At 43.6% G+C, this 20,674-nt stretch overlaps 1 long non-coding RNA gene across 2 annotated transcripts in view; it reads left to right on the forward strand.

Moving 5' to 3' along the window:
- The first annotated feature begins 1,756 nt into the window (after window positions 1-1,756).
- The window catches only part of LOC139806094 (uncharacterized), a 238,339-nt gene continuing 219,421 nt past the window's right edge, over window positions 1,757-20,674 (forward strand). The window contains exons 1-3 of one of the 2 annotated variants that reach the window (XR_011730101.1): window positions 1,757-1,837; window positions 2,750-2,863; window positions 12,889-14,172. This is a non-coding gene — a long non-coding RNA (uncharacterized lncRNA). Of the gene's footprint in view, window positions 2,864-12,888; window positions 14,173-20,674 lie in introns of both variants that reach the window. The other variant, XR_011730100.1, reaches the window with a different exon arrangement.

Below are 20,674 nucleotides of genomic sequence, written 5' to 3' on the forward strand. Positions count from 1 at the left end.
AACCAGACCTTTCACCAGGAGAGGCTGAGATCTGCCAGTGCTGCTGTGCTATTGTGGATGTCCCAGGAAACAAAAATTGAAGGAGTGGATATTTTGGTCAGTGTTCATCAGGGGCAGCTGACAACCCCTCCCATAGGCAAAGGAGCTGATTTAGGTTAGCTACAATTAGCTGGGGCTTTGTTTCAAAACCAGTGGGCCTGTGTGGCAGCTGCAGAAAGTGTCACCTAGGCAGCAAAGCCAAAGGAGTTAAAAGGCCTTTTTTTTGGACACTGCAGGTGCTGAAATAACACCTTGCAAAATCTGTGCCAGCCTCATCCTGTTTTCCTTGTGGTCCTGTCTTCTCCTCCCCTGCCACCTGCAGGATTCATGTTTACCTCCTCTGAGCTGATTCTCTCCATGAAGGTGTAAAGCTCCCTTACTGACTTCTCTTCCTCAGCTGACTCTTCAGGGTGTTCACAGGGATGCCTGATGTTTGCTTTGATGGTCTGTTGGTCAGAAGTGGTTTTGTCCACAACCCTGGTGGAAGAGCAGAAGTTAACAGCCTGGAAGGTGCTTAAAAAGGTAAACTAGGAAAAAAATTTATAATCTTTTGGCTTGTGTTTGTGTAGCTCTTCCTGAAAAGTGGGGAAGGTGAGGGCAATTCAGAGCCACTTTGTGGTGTACTATATAAATTAACTGGAATGGGAAGAATAATGTTGCTTACACAACCAGGAAGCTGCACTGCATAGGAGAGAGAGCATGAAAAGGATTTGTGCTGTGATGTTGAGATTAGAGAGAAAAGCAACAGGAATCAGCAAGTAGAATGCAGCCATTGTATGCTGAAGTGTAACTTCAGGGTAGGAGCAGAGATTTGGGTGCCTAAGGAAGTCTCTAAAGCAATACTAAATACTAAAACTGCTGTTGTGCTGCCTGGAGCCTGTGCAGACTGATTTAGGTGGCCCCAGCCTCCACTGATGTGTGTGTAGATCTGATGCTTTCTCCTTGCTCCCCTTTAGCAGTTTTTATTGCATTAAATTAGAGATGTTGGTCATGCAGTTACTTTGTGTTTGGGACACAGAGGGCTTGCTGACACAGACATGTGAGCACTGCCATGTCCAGACTTCAGACAGGCACAGCAATAACTAAGCAAAGATCAGCTACAGATCCTTTAGAGAGTGGTGTGGAGAAGAAAACTGGATTTGTAAGCACACAGGTGGCTGCTGTGGTGGCCAGGTGAATCAGTAACTACTGACTGCAGGCTCAGCCTTCTCCCCTTCTCTCTGCACCTCTGTGCAAGGTGAAAGAATGGGGCAACATTTGAGATGAACCTTTAGAATGCACCATTTTTTAGTTTCAAGGCCTTCTTGCCCCTGAACATGTGGCTCAGAGTTGTGTGGGTAATGCTGGACTTAAAATACAGCAGCTGCCTAAATGCTTTCATGTATCAGGGCCATGGTTTACTAAAAATTTTCTGTAGTTGGAAGGGCTGAAGTAGGAGCAGGTTTAGGTATTCCTTCATATTCTCCATTTGCAGGTTTAATGCCATAAAAATTCCTTCTCTCACCTGATTACTTGCCCTTCCCTCTCTAGAAGGTGTAACTTGGGTTAACTCAGTGCTACCTTCTCTGTGCATTGCTCTTCCCTGTGTGACCCAAAAATCATCTCTGCTTCATTTTGCTGCTTTTCCTTCTTTTCCTTTAAGAAATTAATTCCTTCCTCATGCAGGAAAGCTTGACTTCTGTTTTCCACTTGAGTACTTTTTTTAGGCAGAGAGGGGAGGAGGAATGAAGTGGGTGATTGAGGTTTTTAAATCAATAAACTTAAACTCCCAAAATACAGTACTAGTGCGAAGGGGCAAGTGTGTAATTTTCTGAGTAGCAAATATAGCTACATGTATCTAAATCCAAGGCTTTCTTTCATCAGCTCTTTTATAGGATAAGACAAGGCTCAGAAATTATTTTCTGTTTAAGTACATAAGATCAAACATGTTTGTCATTTTAGCCTTCTCTTTATTCTATCTGATTTCAAGATCTTCAGACAGACTCCCTTTAGATGTCATAGCTTCAAGCTTCTGCTTTTATCACATTAACCACTCTTCATGAGCTTTTACACATCAAAATGTCTTTAGATACATTGTTGAAGAAAGAGTACTCGGGAAGACTTCAATAAAGTTAAAGAATCTGTGGCTGGAAAACTTTCTACACACTTAGAGGAAAAAGCCACCAAAGCTGAAATAAAACCCCTAATAAAAATCCACAATGCTGTGTTCCCATTGTATTTTTTAGAGGAAAAAAAAGATGTTTTCATGATGCTTGAATACAGCTTTGTTAGTCTGAAAAAAACCCAGAAGTGGCAAGCCATCTCCCAGCTGTATTTCTTTAAGTTTTGAATCTTGGTACTTTTACCTTTTTGAACTCTTCCTGTCCTGCTGTACCCAGCAGATGGGTGAACTGAGCCCTGGCATTAGAAAGACCTCTGCTTCCTAATGGATTCCTAGACTTGTGCCCCTCCACATCTTCATGTGTGAGTTGGTTCTGCTTCTGTTTAAGTTTTTGAATACAGAAAATTTTTCATAACTACTAGAAAAGGCTGAGCTTTGCTGTAATGGTTGTGACTGAGCACAGAACTAGAGACTTGGTAAGATTATTTGGTGATTTCCTCACAGGTTGCCATTGCTTGTGACCAAGACTTTGCAATTAACACCAATGAACATAGGATAACAAGAATAACCTGTGCATGGCAGTAAAGCTCTCTCATGCCTCTAAAGCAGGTTTGGACTCATCTCTGGCTGAAGAGTGCATTTGTACCTGGGAAGAGACTGTTCCAGAACACATCAGCTGTGTGGGAGCACCAGAGACCAGCACACTTTCAGAATATTTCCATTGTAAGTATTTTGTACTGGCAGTTTTCTTCTCAGTTACAGATTTCTGGAATACATCTGCTGTTATTGACACAACTGTTTGTAGTCAGACAAGAGTGGGGGAATCATTAGAAAGAAATGTCATTAAGTATTTTCAGGATATTTTTGTGCACACACATGAATGCAGATTGATGATAATCAAATAGCCAGCTGGGGGGTGTTGATGTGGGGTTGGGAAGTTTAGCCCAGGGTTTGCTGAGGAGAAAGGGGAGCAACCTTTCTCCTGTCAGCCTCCATGGGGTGCTGGAATTACCCTGAAACACATCCTGTGGCACTGTGGTGTCTCAGCATGTTGAATAACAAAAAGCCTCTCCAGCACTCCTGTGTTACCAGCTAAAACTGCCAAATGCATCCAGCTTTCAGGATGCATTCTGCATTTCCCTGAGAATAACTGAGGAATAAACACTGGAGCCATGTGTGGAAGAGGTCTAATTTAGTTCCTTGCATTTAAAACAAAAGAACCAAAAAAAACCAACCCATATCACACAGATATGGTAATGCTGTGGAGCTGGTCACCCAGGGGAGGCCACTTGGCAGTCAGTGATGAGAATTTGTGAGTACACAAGTATGGAAGATGGAAAACCTCAGCCTCACTGTTGAGTGCTTATTTCTGGAGTAAGAAGCTGTGTATTGAGGAGCTTACAGTGTGATTAGACAGCCAGAGTGGAAGCAGTTATGTTTTGATTACTAGCAGAAACCAGTACCTTGATGTTCATTCACACAGGCCTTGGTTAGAAAAGAAACAAACATCCATCTCTTGCATCTTTCACAAGATTTTCCTCCCTGTTCTGTAGGTGCTTGAGGATCATACAAACCCCTTGCTCTCAGCTGAGCCTGGCTCATAGCTCAAGCCTCCCCACACTCTTTTCAGAGCATGTTACCTGGAGGAAATGTAGAGCAAAGCTGGTATTAATCACTAGGAGCAGTTTTCCCTTGGCCATTCAGATCTTCCAGTGCAGAATGTCCCCTAATGTCTTGGCTCTTGGCAGTCAAGTTCAAAATTAACCAGTTCACAATCCTAATCAGTTCTGAAATGAAACATCCCCCACAACATTTCACCCTCAGAAGCAAAACAAAAAACATTATTTGCCAGAAAACTAACAAAACACCCCCACCCCACACTCTCTCAGCTCATCTAGTGTGAAGATAAAAAGTGACAGTGTTTGTTGCTAAATTTTTCTAAAGAATATCACTGGCTTGTCCAAGGTGTAAATCACTGTTAGTGAACTGCTGATTTTTATTGTTTTAGCTCTTTGTGCTAAAACAGAGCACTGTAATATGAATGGATTTAAAGAATGAAAGAAAACAAATGAAGTCTTAATTTCTTACATAGATACTGAATTTCTAGCCATGCTACACTGGTCCCTGAAGCACATAACAGCACTGTGTTTGATCACTGATGTCCCTTAAATATATTCACATAGGTTAAAATATATCTTGTATTGAATGTATTGCCAAGACCCAAAGCCCAGAAATAATGTTTTTGAGGTTTGCTGTGACTGTTTCAGGCAGCAATGCTCTGTTCTCCAGCACATGCAGCATGCTTCCAGCTGAAGGGCCAGCCATGGAACAGAAGATAAAGAAATCACCACAAAAACTGCTCAGCTTCATTCACCTGAGTTTGGTGTTACCAGGACAGGTGATCACCCCCCAGGACAGTCCCTAACTAGCAGGTTAGTACACAAGGTGATCTGGGCTGACCAGCATGAGTGATGGGTGAATCCAGACACACAGCAGTGTGTGTCTGTCCAGATCTCAGTTTGAACAGTTGGCCTGTGGGAATCAACTTCAGGGAGTTGCATATGGAATAAGGAGTAAGGAAAGGCAAGGGGGGTAGGTAGCCACTCTTTCTAGAAGGATCCACCTGGAGGTGAAAGCTTCCTCAGAAGCAGGTAAATTGGGTATTTCTGAGTTGGGCATTTTTGATGTATAAATCCATGCCAAGCTCAATTTTCATTCTGCAGTTGCATTTCCATTTCTATCTTCTCATGAGAAGTCATATACTGGTTAAAAAGGGGAGGGGGGGAAATGAAAATGGAGAGCAAATAACTTGCAATAACATAAGATAAAATTGTTACCTTACAAAAAAACCCTGTGAAACCCAGCACACCAAAAGGTATTACTTCCTTACATAAGGCTGGGTTTGAACATCACACACTGAATGTTGTAGAAGATTAAATGCTAATAGTCAGATCAAAAGTGGATATATGAGATGGGAGTTGAGGCTGGGAAATTGCTTGCCAGACTGAACAAAGAGGAGGACAGGAGTAAAGTTATTAGCTCAATTAAGGAGAAAGATGGTTTGATGAAAACCTACACTCACAGAAATAAATCAGGTATTTAGTGTATTTTTTAAAAAGCCTTAAATCTATGGACAGCTTTTCTTTGACACCCTCTATGCCAATGTAATCTAAAGGCTTCTCTGATTATGAGTGAGTTTACAAGAAGTTATCTGCAAGAAATAAACATGATATTTAGCAGCCTTTCAGTCTTTTACAAGGAGTTCCTCAAATGGATCTCACAGATGGAGAATTACTGCTATCCCTGTGTTTTATGGACAGGAAGGGAGAACATTTGTGATTGCAGCTTTCCCTGTTCTAAACCCCTTGTCCCTGAGGCTCAGGGTAGTGCATTGCTCTCCTGATGCTTCTCCCCTTGTGGGCCAGCTGTGAGGCCATGAACTCTGCTTTCAATACTGATTTCCATGATGAAGCATTAAAGAATCATTTCAGGTACCAGTGATCCCCAGTGCATGATACTGGTGGATGCTTATGAAGCATTTTCTTGTACCTCAGTCTGTTAACTTTTCATTAATTCAGGGATAGTTCTAGAAACATAAAGTGTTTAACTATAGATTGCCTACACTATAACTAAAAATAAAAATGAAGTAACTATCTTAATCCCCAAAGGCCCTCACTAATTGACCTGACATGCTAATTAAGCAGTTTTGATCAAAAATAATTAACATAATCCAGCCAGACCAATTAGAGCACTGAAAAGAAAGAAAGAAAAAAAAAGACATTAGAACATTTTAAGAGCTTTACTTTTAAGAGTATCATTTGCAATATGGAACACCAGCTGATTCAGCAAAGCAGTCAGGAGTTCCAAGTTTAGGAAACAAGTTATAACCCACTACAGAAGGAAAGAGAAACTGAAGAGCCATGACAAGACATTTTCTTCATGGAAGTGAGAAGACAAACATAAAACCTTTAAAATTTACTGTCACCTCTAGAGGCAGGCAGGCAGAAGAAGACAGAATACATCTACCTGTAGCAGCAGCACTGGGAGAACAATCTAAATACTGGTCCCATTCCACAGCCACTGTGGACAGGTGAGAAAAACACAGCCTGTGGGGAGCCTGTGTTAGAAATTTACCTTGAGAGTCACTGTTAGCAATTATTATTTGTTACTCCACAGCAGTAGACTTAAAATCTCAAACCTCACTGTCCTAAAGGCAAAAGAAGAGAGAAGAAAACTCTACTTACGACCTGAACAGTGAGTGATATGATTGCAAACACAGTGAGACAGCTGTGCATGGAGATGGTGCAAACAGTTGCTGAATTTAGTTTTTGTAAAGAACATCACTGAGACTTGAGCCCACAGAGAGGATCAGCAGAATGGGGACAGGACAGGATGCAGCAAGCCCAGGATCACACCAAGGATTGCTTCTGAGGCATCCTCCTCTCTTGCAGCCAGGAGCCAAGCACCATGCTTGCCTAACTAATGAGGCCAGCTCCCAGAAAAGGTCCCCCTGTGCTTCTAATTAGACAACCTCAGTATCTCTGCTGACTTATTTTTCATCTGTTTGAGTTGCAGGCAGCCCCAGGTTCTCATTCCTGCCAGTCCCTCCTGATGTGGAGCTGGTGGTCAGGGTGCCAACATGTCCCTTCCCTGGATGAGCACCTCTGCACAGGGTGGGCTGTGTGGGAGGACTAAAGAGCCCTTGTCTGCATTGTGCAGATTTTTTTTTTGGTTTTTCCTGGCAGAAAGTTGTCTTGAGAATTTGAGCAGGTGCACAGACAGACTGAGATTTCAGGACATAATTTTTGGTCTTTAAATCTTAACTAATTTCAACACAGGGAGTTTGTTGGTTTTTTTTTTTTTAGCAAAATGCTCTATGAAAACCTTTGTGAATGGAAGCTCCCTACCAGGGAATATTACATTTACAGCAGCCTCTTTAGGCACTTGACAAATGTTGCAGGTTTTGTGCTTTGGTTTGTTTTAAAGAAACTCACTCATACCTATTTTCACAAAGTATACTCCCTGTGTCTTAACACAGGAAGACGTGAGGTGCTGTAGGAAATTAGCTGCAAATACCAGCATGTCAGGTTGCTATCTTGGAAACTTTATTTGTTATTTATTTGTTGTTTATTTGGCCACTAGGAAAAGAATTCCTTCTGCACAAAATAAACAGCCTGCAAATCTCCAGTCCAGTGTGAGATTTGGACACTCTACAGGAAATATGCAAGGAAGTTTCTTCCTCCTGAACCTTGACACACACTTTGCTTTCTTGTACATCCTCAGAATTCCTGTCATCTCAGGGAATGTGGATCTCAAGGCTCAGATTCAGTTGGACTAATTACTTGTGTTGTAATGATCAACCTGCTTAATTTATCACTTCTTTGAACATTTAATTAGCCAACAGTGCAAGACAATTAGGTTCTGAATTAGGATAAATTAAAATGCTAGCTTTGCAGCTTTAAAGATACACAAGCCACCAGGAACTGCTGCTATGAAAATACTCCACAAAGCAGATTAGAATGCAAAGATCTCAGCTGGGTTAATGATTCTAATGCAGCACAGCCTTTGAAAAGCTTACCTGTGTAATGTGTGTGTTTCATCACATGGCAGGCAGTATGGGCTGGAAGTCAGAAAGAAGAAACTGCAAATGGCAATTTCCTCCTCTTCCTCCATGCTCATCTCCAGCTCCCTCTCATCAAGCCACCTCTGCATCCCTTTCTGCCCCTGGGTGTCCAGATCAATCCTGTACTGATCTACTGGGGGCAAGGTTGTGTTTTGTCTTCCTGTAAGCAAAGCTCTAATTCCTAATTCTGAGTACTCTAAAACTGCTGCTTTAGAGCTGTCACAGTATCAGCAGCAAATGTTCTTCAACAGATAGAGAATAATAAACCTGAAGATAGAGCTTTTAATAGGAAAAATGAGAAGTGGAGATGGTTTAAGATTAGGAGTCAATGAAGAGGCTTCTGTACACCTAGCAGAAATGCTTTCATTTTATGCTGTCATTTGGTTTCCATGATTAAGCCACTGTAATAAGCTGAAGAGGACCACAGATAATACTTTAAAAGTTCTGAAGAATCCCAGGCTTGATTCTTGCTGTTTTTTGAAGAAAGTCTCATTCTCAGTCTTGCACCTCCAGCACATGTTTAGGTGCCTTACTCATATTTTTTTCAGGAATACAGAAAGGATAGGACTCTCCATATATTTATCTTGCTATCTGGGTCAAAGCCATGATAGAAAACATTGACTTGCCCAAATCCTTGGGCTGTTTTAACCTCTGAGAGCTTTTGTTTGTGAGGTATTAATTCAATTAGTGACCACATGTGTTTGAATACAGGGATGAGAGCCAGTGGATGCATTTCTCATCTCTAAAAGATACAAGTCTGCAACTGCAACCCCTAGTGTGATGTAAATATATTCATAATCTCCCTAAGAGCCCTGAGATGCCCACATATATCAGCATCAGGCACCTATTGCTAGAGAAACTAGAGGTTGCAAACAGCAACCAGTTTAGTTCCAAATATCAGAGTACACTTTTCAGTGGTGTATTTAGTGCTAATTAGTCCATTTTGCATTGTTTGCCCAAACCACACAATATTACCATTTCATTAAAAAGGCTTCAGTTAAGGAATAGAAGAAGTTGCCATCAAAAAGCTATCTGCACACATTATACAAGCATGCTCAAATAAGAGATGAAATGACAATTTTTCTGTTACCATGAGAACAGCAACATTTCTCACAGCTTGTTAAAATTATTAACTCAAGGAGCATATATCTTTTTAAATTTCATTATTTATCTAGGGTTGTACAAGCTTTGGCTGTGCCCACACTAACCACCATTAATCATATGTCAAATGAACTACTGCCAGCATGGAGAGAGCCTCTACCATTTTTGCCAACAGCTATAATTAGCTTTTATCCTTCTGTTGTCTTTTTTCATGCTAGCAATGTGTGGACATTATAGCAGAAACTGCTATAATGAAAAAAAAACAGAGAAGCTTGTGTCTCCAGGGCTCTTACAGAGTGCTCCAGAGCAGCTGGCAAGTTCAGTGGTGGTCTGAGTTCAGTGCTATGAGGAACAGGCAGAGCAACCAGGGCCTTGAAACACTTTCAGCCAGTGCAACCTATGGATTTCACTGATGGCATGGAGTCACCCAAGAGCTTGAGGTTGCCATAGCAATGTGCTGGGAGGCCAGCCTTGCTGGAGCAGGGGAAGGGCTGCATGTTCCCCATTCTGCCAGAGATCTGATCCTCTGATGCACAGGCTGCCCTGCCTTCTCCTTATCACCTCAGCAGCAATTGTAACAGTTTGCTTTCAACAGGGAGAGGGTGAGGAAAAGCCACTGCGAGCATTTGGCTGGGTGTGGGGAAGATGAACGGCAGGAGTGAGGATCTGAACCAGAGAGCCTGCTGTCAGCATGTGCTGTTGGCAGAGCTGCCCTGATTTATGCTGGACTTATGTGCTTTGCATGTCCTGGTGGCTCAAAGGAGATGGAGGGGACATTCTGAGAACAAAGGATTCCAGCTGCCTTGTTACCTGCTGACACTGAAGTCACTGTGGCTGCCTGGACAATCCATCACCCCTCTGGTCCTGCCTGGCTCCAGCTGATGCCAGGAGAGGGCAACTCATTGGGCAAGATGCCAGAGGGAAACACAAGGTGAATCCCAGTGTGGAGGTGAACAGCTCAGAGGCACTGCAGTTTCTCTTTGTGCCACACTTACTACTTGACTCCTGCTACCATCCCAAGAAAGGACAGATATAAATTTTAGGATTTCAGAAGTCAATATTGCAGAAACAATTCCAGGTCTCTCCTTTTGTTAAACTGCTACCTAGACACAGCCCAACAGGCTGCAGTGCCTTAAGAGTAACTGGACAGGACAATCAGACCAGCTCAGACAAGGCACAGCAGAGCCAGGTGTAACAGCTCCTGGGTACACCTTGGCTCTGCAGGGCTCAGTGGGACCAGGGAAGGTGAGCAAGGACTGGGGCACACACTACAGTCTTCCTGCACTCTGCAGGTACAGTACAAGGTAAAAGTTGTTTTGGATTCCTCTTCTTTCTTTCTGGTTTTGCTGGGGATGAAAATAATCACTGTCAAGCTCACTGCTGTCCCCTTGTTGGTTTTCAGAATACTGATGGCTCTCTGCCCATGTCTGTGGGACAAAGCCCTTCACCAGCAGGTGAGCTGTTGGCCACGCTGACCCTTCCAGCTCTCAGAACAGTTCTGGTGCTTGTAAATCTCAGGTGTTACTGCAGACCAGCTCACAAGTGTTTTCCCAACAAACCTTGGCAATTGCATTGTTTCAGTTTTCCTCTAGGTCCTTACAAGGTACAAAATACTTCCAGAGGGAAAAGCAGCTTGTGAACAGAGAGCAGCTCTTTAACCCTCACTGAAACAAATTTTTAAGTAAGCTCAGGGATGAGGCAGTGCAGTCAAACTGGTTCCAGTACAGCCAGATTATACTTCACCTGTCCCTGAACCATACAACATTTGATGAACACACTTGACCTGCAGTTTACCAGTATGAACAGGGCCTTAGCCCAGCCTGCTGCATTTACAGTATAGCAATTCAAGCTGACACTTCTCAATTAGTGGAATGGCCCATTGTCAAATGGCTTTGTGTTGCCCTGCTATCTGATTCTTGGTTATTTGTAAACCCAGAATTTCTTTAGACTCTTCCCCAGTGCTTCCAGTAGTTTTGCTGCCTCATCTTCTTAAAGACCCTAAAGCTTTTGTGATCAATAGCCACTTACTGTTTATGAAACAGAAGTAGGATAATAAAAATGTTTATACTAACTACAGGGATAAAGATAAGATAAGAAGAAATATTTCAATAGATGAAAATAGTTTTGAAGATAAGGAATGCCCATGAATTCTGGGGAAATAATAGGATTCCAGAGATAAAGTAAACCATAACAATCTATAGTAATGGGAGAGGAGCACATTAAGGATTTTATTAGCAAGAACTACAAAAATTAGCTTTCTCCATTTTCATTTTAGGATCACTGAATATTTTGTTTCCATAATAAAAACAGAAATGAAAAGAAAATTGGACACAGGGCATTACACTTCTTCCTCTGCAGGCAAAGATGGTTTCTCCTCTCCCATCAGACTGACACAGACAATCAAGGGTGTGAGCCTGGGGGACATGGTGCATGTCAGGGATGGGCATCTCACCCACAGCTCCCTCCCTTCAGAGCTCAGACTGCATTGGCTGCATGACTTCAAGACAGCCCTGCCACCAGAAAGGGGAATCTTTTAGGATACTGATGGCTGGAGGGGAAAGTTTTCCCTTTATGCCTTTCTGTGTCTTGGCTACAATGCAAGACCTCCCAGCAGATGCTGACAGTGCTGGCCCTGGGTAGGCAGAGCAGCATCATACATTAAAAGAAGTACTTAGGAATTCAAATGTCTGTGCCATGAGAGGCTTTCCATGGCCTCCCCCCTGCCTGCTTTAATAATTGGAGCCTACAAGCAGCAGAAAGACTCCTGTATGAAGCTCTAGAGAGCAGAAAATTCTTACAGAGCCACTGCTAGATCTGCAGGTAGCAGAAATCAGCTGGGAACATCTTCAGATGGGTTCCTTTTAGGAACTTTAGGGTGTGACTCAGTTACTCAAGCCTGTTTATTAATATCTGGCAGAAAAGTGTTTCTACAGTCAGCAAAAACTGAGAGAGAATTTAGAAATTGGCTTTCAGTTCAACATTTACTTGAATTCATATTCCTGAGATACTGAGACATGGCACTGCATCTTCAGCTTTTCTAAAACACTTTTCACCAATCCACTTCAGCTGCATTGTTCTTTCTTAGCACCATCCTAGAGATACAGTATTTCAAGTTCATGAATGCCTCAGTGCAAAAGCCCCAACTGGGCTTGGCTTGGCCACTGAAGCCTCACTTTCTATGATCTTTATTCCCATGTCAATTAAATTTTTATAGCAGTTTAGGAACAAAATACAGCCCCACCTTGGAATGATCATTATGCACTTTTCACTTCTTGGGAGCCATTTCTAATACCATAACTTTACATGCTCACTGTAAAAAAAAAAAAAAAAAAAAGGCTTTTTCCAGTCTTGAAAGTAGATTGTGTTCAGTGATTGCTCCAATTGCATTGGCAATGAGTTGAAACACTTTTTGCTAGGGCCATTAAGCAGACTAGGGGAACATTCCTGTATGTTTAATGCTCAAGAAATCAGTACAATTGAATTCCAGGGATCAGGGAGAAAACATGTAAAATTAGAAAGATTGATGGAATGAGCAGGGGAATATGCACACACATTGCTAGAGAAAAAAACTGGCTTGAAAAACCTGGCTTTGGGGTTTTTTGCAAGTTTGTGTTCTATAGGAGTCTTATCCTGGATTAATTTAGGTGCTCCCTAGCTCTAAACCAGGAAGCTGTGTCCAGTGTCACTGCAATTCCCACAAAGTCCCATCAACCAAACCAGTACATTTAACACTTCATGTTAACTCCAGTCCTGGATTCAGAGCCCTGAGGAGTTAACTGGCTGCAGTCACATCTTCACACTGTGGAGGCCCAGTCAGTGCCCAGGTTCAGGCAGGATTAGGGGTGGAAGCTACTCTGAGCTGGCACTGGACTAGGTGAGTTAAAGACTGGCTTTGTGTTCACAGGGGGATGCTGAATTCTGAGGGTTTCTGCAGGCATGAGACAGACTGATTGACTTCCAGGCCATTACAGGACTATTCTGCTAATATTCCTTTCATTTCTCTTCTCCTTTTCCAAACAGGAAGAAAGACCTAACTTCCATTTTTCTACAAACAGCTGCTGTGGCAACTGATCCCAGGAAGGGACATCCTTCCTCAAGTCCTCCTGCCAATGTCTTGTGCTGCTTCTGGACTATGCATTGGCTCAGTGCCACTGAATTTTCCTTCAGGCTGCCCATGACAAGAGAGGCTGTGCTTACCTGCCCCACTGCTCTGCCTCCAAACACACCCCACAGCACTGAAAGCCATCTCAGAGTAACCAGGAAGCCTTGCATCCCCTCTTCTCATTTTTGAACCTTCTTCTTTTTTAAAGAAGTGACAGGTTTGACAAACATGGCTCCCATCCCTTTGAACCTTTAAAGTGCTATGGTTCTAGTTTAATGCCCTTGATATGAGTCCTGTTTCTTCACCAAGCTGTAAATAAAGACTTTTGACTTTAAACACAGCTCGAATACGTCATGATTGAAAACAGCCTGCTGCTCTCTCAACATGTTTATCCAAAGTCTGCAGGAGAAGGAGCAGGGAGCAGGGAAGCAGATGGTGCAGCTATCACAGTGCAGAGTATGCAGTATATAGATACCCAGTATTTTCTAATGCAACTCTGTAATTATTGTGGAGAAGATTTTATGTTTAAACTGCAGCTTAAATAAAATGATTGCTTCAGACCACAGAGGCAGCTGGAATGATAGCTTGCTTTTTCTCCAGACAGGAGGGAGAATACCAAATACACAGGCCAAGGTGAGCAGAAGTGTTGGACAAAGCAGCAGAGCAATAAGTGCTGAAAGGAAAAAGTCTTTCCACTACAACCTGTGACTGAAGACTCCCCTCCTCCTCTTTGGAAACATATTGGAGTGGTGGGAGAAGACTTGGGTGCTTTGAGAAAAATATTGTTTGAAATTGTTCAAAACAGGGAAGAAGTGTAAAAGGAAACTGCAAAACTAATAAGGAAAACAACTGAAAATAAGAAATGAGGTTTTTCTGGGGGAAGGAAAATGGTGCCAGTCAAGGTTAGCTCTTACTCTGACCAGGTGGTGAGCAGCTAGTAACCAGCTGTTCTTCCATCATCCAAATACTTTCCTCTTCCCCCTTACATCCCATGAGTTATTCAGTAGGAGCAGAGTTATGAAGACCTTATTAATCCTTTCAATTAAGTTAACATTTTCAGTACTTAATTCTAAGAGCAGTACTTTGGACTGGTTCAGTAAATAGCCTGTGTCACTTATCTTCCTCTCTCACCCAGGATCTCCAAGAAACTAAATGGAGCATGCTGAAATTGGTTTAATGAAGAGGTTTCCTTCAGAAGTTATCCTAGTAAGTAAAGCAGTAGCACATGGAGGTGTATATCCCTGTAAAATGGGACTGGGGATTATTAGTGATTTTGGTAGAGAAGGGACAGAGATGGGGAAAAAAAAAAGGTTGGGCCATTTTTCAGTCTTCCCAACATAGAGCAGACAGAGTGAGGTGCTGGCTGATGGGCTCAGGCAGGACTGTGCATGGTGCTGTACAGGGAAATGAGCTCCAAATGGCTCAGCCCCAAATCCAACTCGTGCCCCACAACACCCCATGTGTGAGTGAGCCAAGGGCCTGCATTTAGGCAAGAAACAACCAAAAAAAGCAGCATGAGTAATCAAATGTAAGGAGCTGTGGAACAACAGAGGAGTCTCAGCAGTGTCCTCCAAGAGTCATTCCTGCCAGGCAATCAGAAAACATTTTCTTTCTTCAGTATCTGCAGCTTTTGAAATGAATATACACTTTCTATTTCCCCCTCCTTCCTGAGATAACATCCACAGAACACTTAGTGATAATCAGCTCTATTGCTAATTCTGCATGGTCTTCAGTAATTTACTTTCCTCATGTCCTCATTTTCCCCATTTGTATAGTACAGCTTGTACCTACATCATAAGAGCTTTAAAAAGAAAAAGGGATTTATATTAAGCATGAGTCTAATTGCTTTTGCAGCATATATAATTAACTTCTGCCCTGAAAATTCAGCCCTGTATTCTGGTGTATTTAGATCAATAGATTTTTTTTTTTAATAAAAAAGTGAAAAAAATACAGAACTCTTGAAACTAAGTGACTGTCTAAAACACTCCGTTTTCTAACAGAAAACATTTTAAGTGCAAAATAACTGCAATCACAGGCTGCACAAATCACAGCAGAGATCTGTTGAAAAACAGTCCTAGGGAGGTGCCAAGATTTTATTATTCTTCTTTTACTTGTATGTTCTCTTAATTTTGGAAAGCCAAAGCTCTGAGAACAGAGAGCAGAATACAAGCTCCCTCTTGGTACTTGCCAGTGGATAGGGAGGAGAATTGTTGGATGGTAGCAGCCTGGTAGGGAAGGGAGTGCAAGGCTGGACCACTCAGGTCTCATCTGCATGAAAGAATCTGTCATATTTTTCTAAAAATTATATGTTCTCTGCAACTGGAAAATACTTTTAGCACTGCTGCTTGGTAGTGTCTGGACGGAAGAACTAAGTTTATGGTCACTCTCTTCAGTGATGGCAAAATGCCAGCATTCTGTGAAAAAGCCCAAAAAAGAACTAGTTTTGATTATAGGGACTTAAGGACTTTAAAGGATTTTACAGGCTGCCACTAGTGTCACAAAAAAAGCTAAAACAGCAAAAGCTGTATCAAGAAACATTTTCTCCCTGAGTTGCAAGCTTGATGTTATCATAGCTTCTGCAGCAATAACCCTCAGGAAGCTGTGGCTGAGGGTGATGCTGAGTGCAGGAGCTCCCTACCCAGCACAAGCCTGTGGGAAGGACAGTGCAACCCTAGAGACTTCACATCCCTTCAGAAGCAGCCTGTTAGCTCTCTGCAGCTGTGCAGTGAGACCTGGATAAAATACATTGTCCTTCTACCACAGGCTGTAAAATCCTTGCTTGATTGTTCAGTCAGGCTCCCTTCAGCACATCAGACCTTAAACCCCTTGTGTAAAGTCACTGATAGTGCAGAAGCACTAGTCCTGAATATCCTGAAAATATAATTGAAATTCCCAGGATCATGACTAGAAACTTGAGCCATTTAAATCCACTGACTCAATCTCCTGAAGAAAACAGGCCTCCATGCTGACATTGTCAGTCTGCCTCCAAACCAACCCAACCCTCCATAAACTTAGAACCCAGTAGCCCATTTTAACAAAATTTAACAAGGAATAGACAGTTTGAAGGTAATTACATTCCTGCAAATTTTATGGACATTAGTATGTAACTAGAGTAAGGACCCAAAGGAGTAGCTCTGCCAGGGAAAAGGCAAATGGATTTCAGTTATTACATATTCTGTGTGGGAGTCACTGTCTGGCCTGTCTAGCTCAGCATGGCTCTCAAAAATGGCACATAAGGAGGTTAGAGTTTCTCTGTGTGGAAAGAGGGGGAAAAAAAAAGGAACAAAAAGCTCAGCTTCGTAGGAAGTGTGACTCCATTAGCTCTGTTGTTCACAGAACAACTTGGTGCTTTTAGCTGAGACCACTAGAAAGCAAAGCTTTCCTTTTTAGTGCCAGAGCAAATAGTTGAAGCAGTTGGAAATTTCTGAAAATATTAATGGAGGCAGTAATAAAGCACAGAAGGCTCACTCTGTGTGTTCAGTTCTTTTACTAACGAATTTTGAGTAGACAAGTATATTTTAATCATGATGTGTTTTTAAAGTAGTTCATACTGTGTTTCTATTATTATTTAGTACAATGATTCCTCTTCTCTAGACTCCCGATTCATTCAGGCAAATAAAAATTCACCCAGTATTTCCAGCACTGACCAACAGATCAGGGCTGAAGCATCCCATGCTTTGGAATGAGATTTAATCTATTTATTAAAAGCCTTTTTACACAGTGATCTGACAAGCCATGTCCATCAATAGCAAGGAGGGTGTTCAGCAGCCTCTTCTGCAGGAAGAAGTCTGAGTCATCTGGGTGACCTCAGTGACCCCAATTAACAGCAAAGCACCTGTTAAGGTTCATAAGCTTGACTGAACTGACACCAACAAACACTGTTTCAAAGTACTGAAGATTCCAGATGTTTTCAAATTTTCTATCTGTGAAAATACAACGACCTTTTCCCTGACTTTCTGCAGCTGAAACAGAAATCAATCTGAAGTGTTTTGTAGGGTCTTGCTGTCCTTAACTCAAAGAGAAACACATTTTCCCTTCACATAACAGAACAATTTCTTAACACCACTCCTGGAGGAGCCCCCTGACTGCCCCGTCCACCCCAAGATGCCAAGAAACTTCCATGAAAACCACTCACACAACACCACCCCCCCAAGTACTTCTGTACAACACAAGAAGGACCAGCCTTGTGCAGCCTACAGTCAGACCTTTGGTATCTGAACCTGTCTGCTGGCTTTTTTTGGTGGTTTTTTTGTTTCTTTGTTTGTCCCTTCCATGGTAAGTGGTAGATGGGGCACAGCTGGGCACTTTGAAAGTGGTTCTCCATGTGTTACTGCTACAGTAAACAAGTGGTTTGATTTCTGACACAAAAGAAGAAAAAGTAATCTATACAAGGTTGATGGATGATTGCATTCACCATTTGTAACAAGTTTTAATAAAACGGTAGCAAGGTTTTTTCCTCTCTACTGCATTCCAACTGCACATAATTTTTTAAAACCTCTCTCAGTCACAGATGCTAGATCCTCCTTTTTAAACAAGTACTTATAAAGGCACAGGAGTTACTCCTGTAGCCCTTTCAGATGGTAAGGTTGATTGTAGTTCACACAATACAAACCAACTTCATATGAAAACATTGCTGTGAACTTGCCACACATTTCCCATGCTGTGCCATCTGCTGCCTTGCATACACCTGCACGGGCACACTTCAGGAACTTGCTTTGGGAGAATTTTGGGCTTGAGGCTGCCTGGCTATCATTGATTTTTGTGGGAGCCTGGCATGCAGCTGGACTGCAGTGAAAGCAGCAGACAGGAGCCCTGCGATCCCAGAACCACGGGCACACCTTGTACATGGCTGTGGGGGAAGGTTATGGTTTCCATGAGGCACCTGCTCTCTGGTGGAGCCACAACCAAATAATCTGCACGTCTTTGCCAGAGCTGCCAGGGCTGGGTGTGCAGCCAATAAATCTGTAGGGCTTAACAGTGGCCCAGCAATTAAACCAGATAACAGGTGCTCTCTATTAGTCCCCCTCTCCTCCCTGATAAAGAAAGGAGAGAGAATAAGGGAGAGAGGCTTATGGGTTGGAAACTAAACTACACAACTTTAATGAAACGGTAATGATAAATAGGGAAAATTACTAAATATATACAAATATACAGGAAAATGGATATCGTGTTTCTTTCCCCCAGTAACTCTCACATCACCACCAGTCCTGCAGGGCAGCCCTGGGAAAGTCCAGGCTGGAATGGATGAGGACCACAGGCAGAGGAACGAATGGAATCCTCCCAGGATGCCGAAGCAAACAGGGACACGGGAAGAGGGGGAAGCAGGAAGGAAGGAAAAAAGCCCTGGGATCCCAGGCCCAAGGGCACAGCTTGTACACACCGCTGGGGGAAGGTTATGGTTTCCATGAGGTACCTGCTCTCCGGTGGAGCCACAACCAAATTACCTGCACCTGTTTGCCAGAGCTGCCAGGGCTGGGTGTGACTACACAGCTGAAGTCAATGTGTAAATTTCACTCACCTGTGCTGGGGCTGCATTAGGATGTGTGAGGTTCCCTCACAGCCAGAGCACATTTTGGTACCGCTGTTAAATCATCTCCACAGCGTACCGAGCCCTCACTTGCTCCCTCCTAGGTCTACCTCAGGGGTTGGGGAGCCTCTCTCGTGTTTTTTAAGGAGGGAAGGGGGCATCAACTTATGCTCCAAGCCCCGCGGCGTTAAGCGCACCTCGTAAAGGGGCCTTTGAGGCCGCCCCGAGCGGGTCAAAGCGGAACCGGGCTGGCCCGTCCCTTACCTGCCTCATGAGTCGGCGCCTCGCAGCTCTCCTCAGGGGTTACCGGGCACAGGAGGACTTGGGCCGTCCCGGGAAGGCTGGGGCAGGAGGTGAGCACTTTTATTCCTTCCTTCTCTCATGGCCGGCTTTTTCCCTCAGCGGCGTGGCAGGGCCTGGGCGCGTCTCGCTGTCCCCTTAGAGGTACCCGCACCCCCGCGGGTCCCCTTCCCTTCTTCCTCGGGTATTTTTAAGTAGTTTTCCCTTCTCAGCCCTCGCCGTGGCTGAGTGAGGGTGGAGAGGGCTCGGGCGGGAGCCTGCCCCGTTCCGACACCTCTGAGGCGTCGCTCATGGCGGCGGAGAGCGGGAACCCCTGAGGAGAAATGGCGGGGAGCGCGGGGTCCCCATCCCCGGGGGATGGAACAGCCTGTAAACTGAAGATTTGCGTGAGGGGGAAAAAGAAAAAAAGTTTTTGCCTTAAATTCAAAAGCACTGTGTTGTATAGCGTCGAAAAGTAAGTAGTTTGCGGGAGAAATTTCTTCAATAATTTTGTTCAACCCACTCGGCTGGGTCCTGGGCCTGGAGGGAGCCTTTGTCCCAGCGCGTGGCCCCGGAGCCGCCTCAGGAAGCGCGGGAAGAGCCCGCGGCGGCTTCCTCAGCACGGAGCAAGGAGCAGCGGTTCCGTTCCTCTCCTGTGGGATGTGTGCTTTGCAACATGTCTGTCATAACCCTGCTCAAACCTCCCTCTGGAAGCAGCAGGGCCAGGAGGGGCTGTCAGTTTGCCAGCGAGGGGAGCGGTGTCAGCCCCGGGGAGCGCTGGTGCAGGAGCGGCTGACAGGAAAGTGTGGGATGGACCCTGCCGGGATCGTTCCTGGAGGAAAGGAGCAGCTCGGATAACATAGAACAGCCCCCTCCGACTTAGGGGTGAGGATAAGAGGATAAATCGGGCAGCTTGTATGTGAGGGGTGGGAGGGATGAAGGAGCTTTACGAATTCTGTAGCGCTGCTGACTAAGTGCTGATTTACAGTAATTCGTTTTGTTTCTAATTAAACATCTCCTGAAGGATCAGGCCTGTCAATGTGATCTGAGGCCTCCAGCCTGAAGTGTAAAGTGAGGCAAATTGCCTGACTTACTTGCAATGATAGAGTCATTTTGGAAGGAGATTGAAAATCAATACTTGTCATCCCTGTGCAGTGCTCTTTTTTTCAGAGGGGCAATTTGTAAGTGTAATCTGTATGAGTGTAGTGGGAGCATACAAAGTTACAGTGCTAGTCATGCAGAGTGAAATGACAGAATATAAAATATAGGCTTATTGCCATTTTGTTCATATTAATGTCAAAGAAGCTTATGAATAAGTGCAACATTTTAATTCAGTGCTGTGCTGTCAGGCCACTTTTTGGCTTAAGCTGCAGTCAGCATGAAGGGTATCAGTGGTTGACATAACATCCCCATTGACCATGTCACACAGTGTCTGTGTGCATCTGCTCTCAGTTGTGGCAAGAAAAATGAGGGGGAAAATAAGGGAAGAAATAGATGGACCCCAGTATGCTGAGAAAACAAGAAATACGCTCTCGGTGATCATGGGCTTAGGCAAAATCCAAGAGGATGGCAGCTCTGGAGTGCAGATGCAATCACAGAGGACAAGAGGCACTCAAGATCTTGTACTTTTCTCAAATGAGAGTACTCAAGAGTGGAAGACTGACAGCCCTGGCTTAATATTGGTATAATAGTCAGGTGCCTTGTTAGCTTCCCCGTGCAACTCCAGCAGCTGACTTGAGTCTGCACTGGTAACTACGAGCAGTTTTCCTCTTGAATGTCTCCTGAATTTAATTTGCCAGTTATGATAATTATGGGGACAAATAACTTAGGACAGATCAGAGAGGGACAAATGGGCTCCAGTTACTGCAGTAAAGCTGTTCAGCTCAAGTGTGAGCTGTGAGC

Source organism: Heliangelus exortis, chromosome 21, assembly GCF_036169615.1.
Source record: "Heliangelus exortis chromosome 21, bHelExo1.hap1, whole genome shotgun sequence".
Lineage (NCBI taxonomy): Eukaryota > Metazoa > Chordata > Aves > Apodiformes > Trochilidae > Heliangelus > Heliangelus exortis.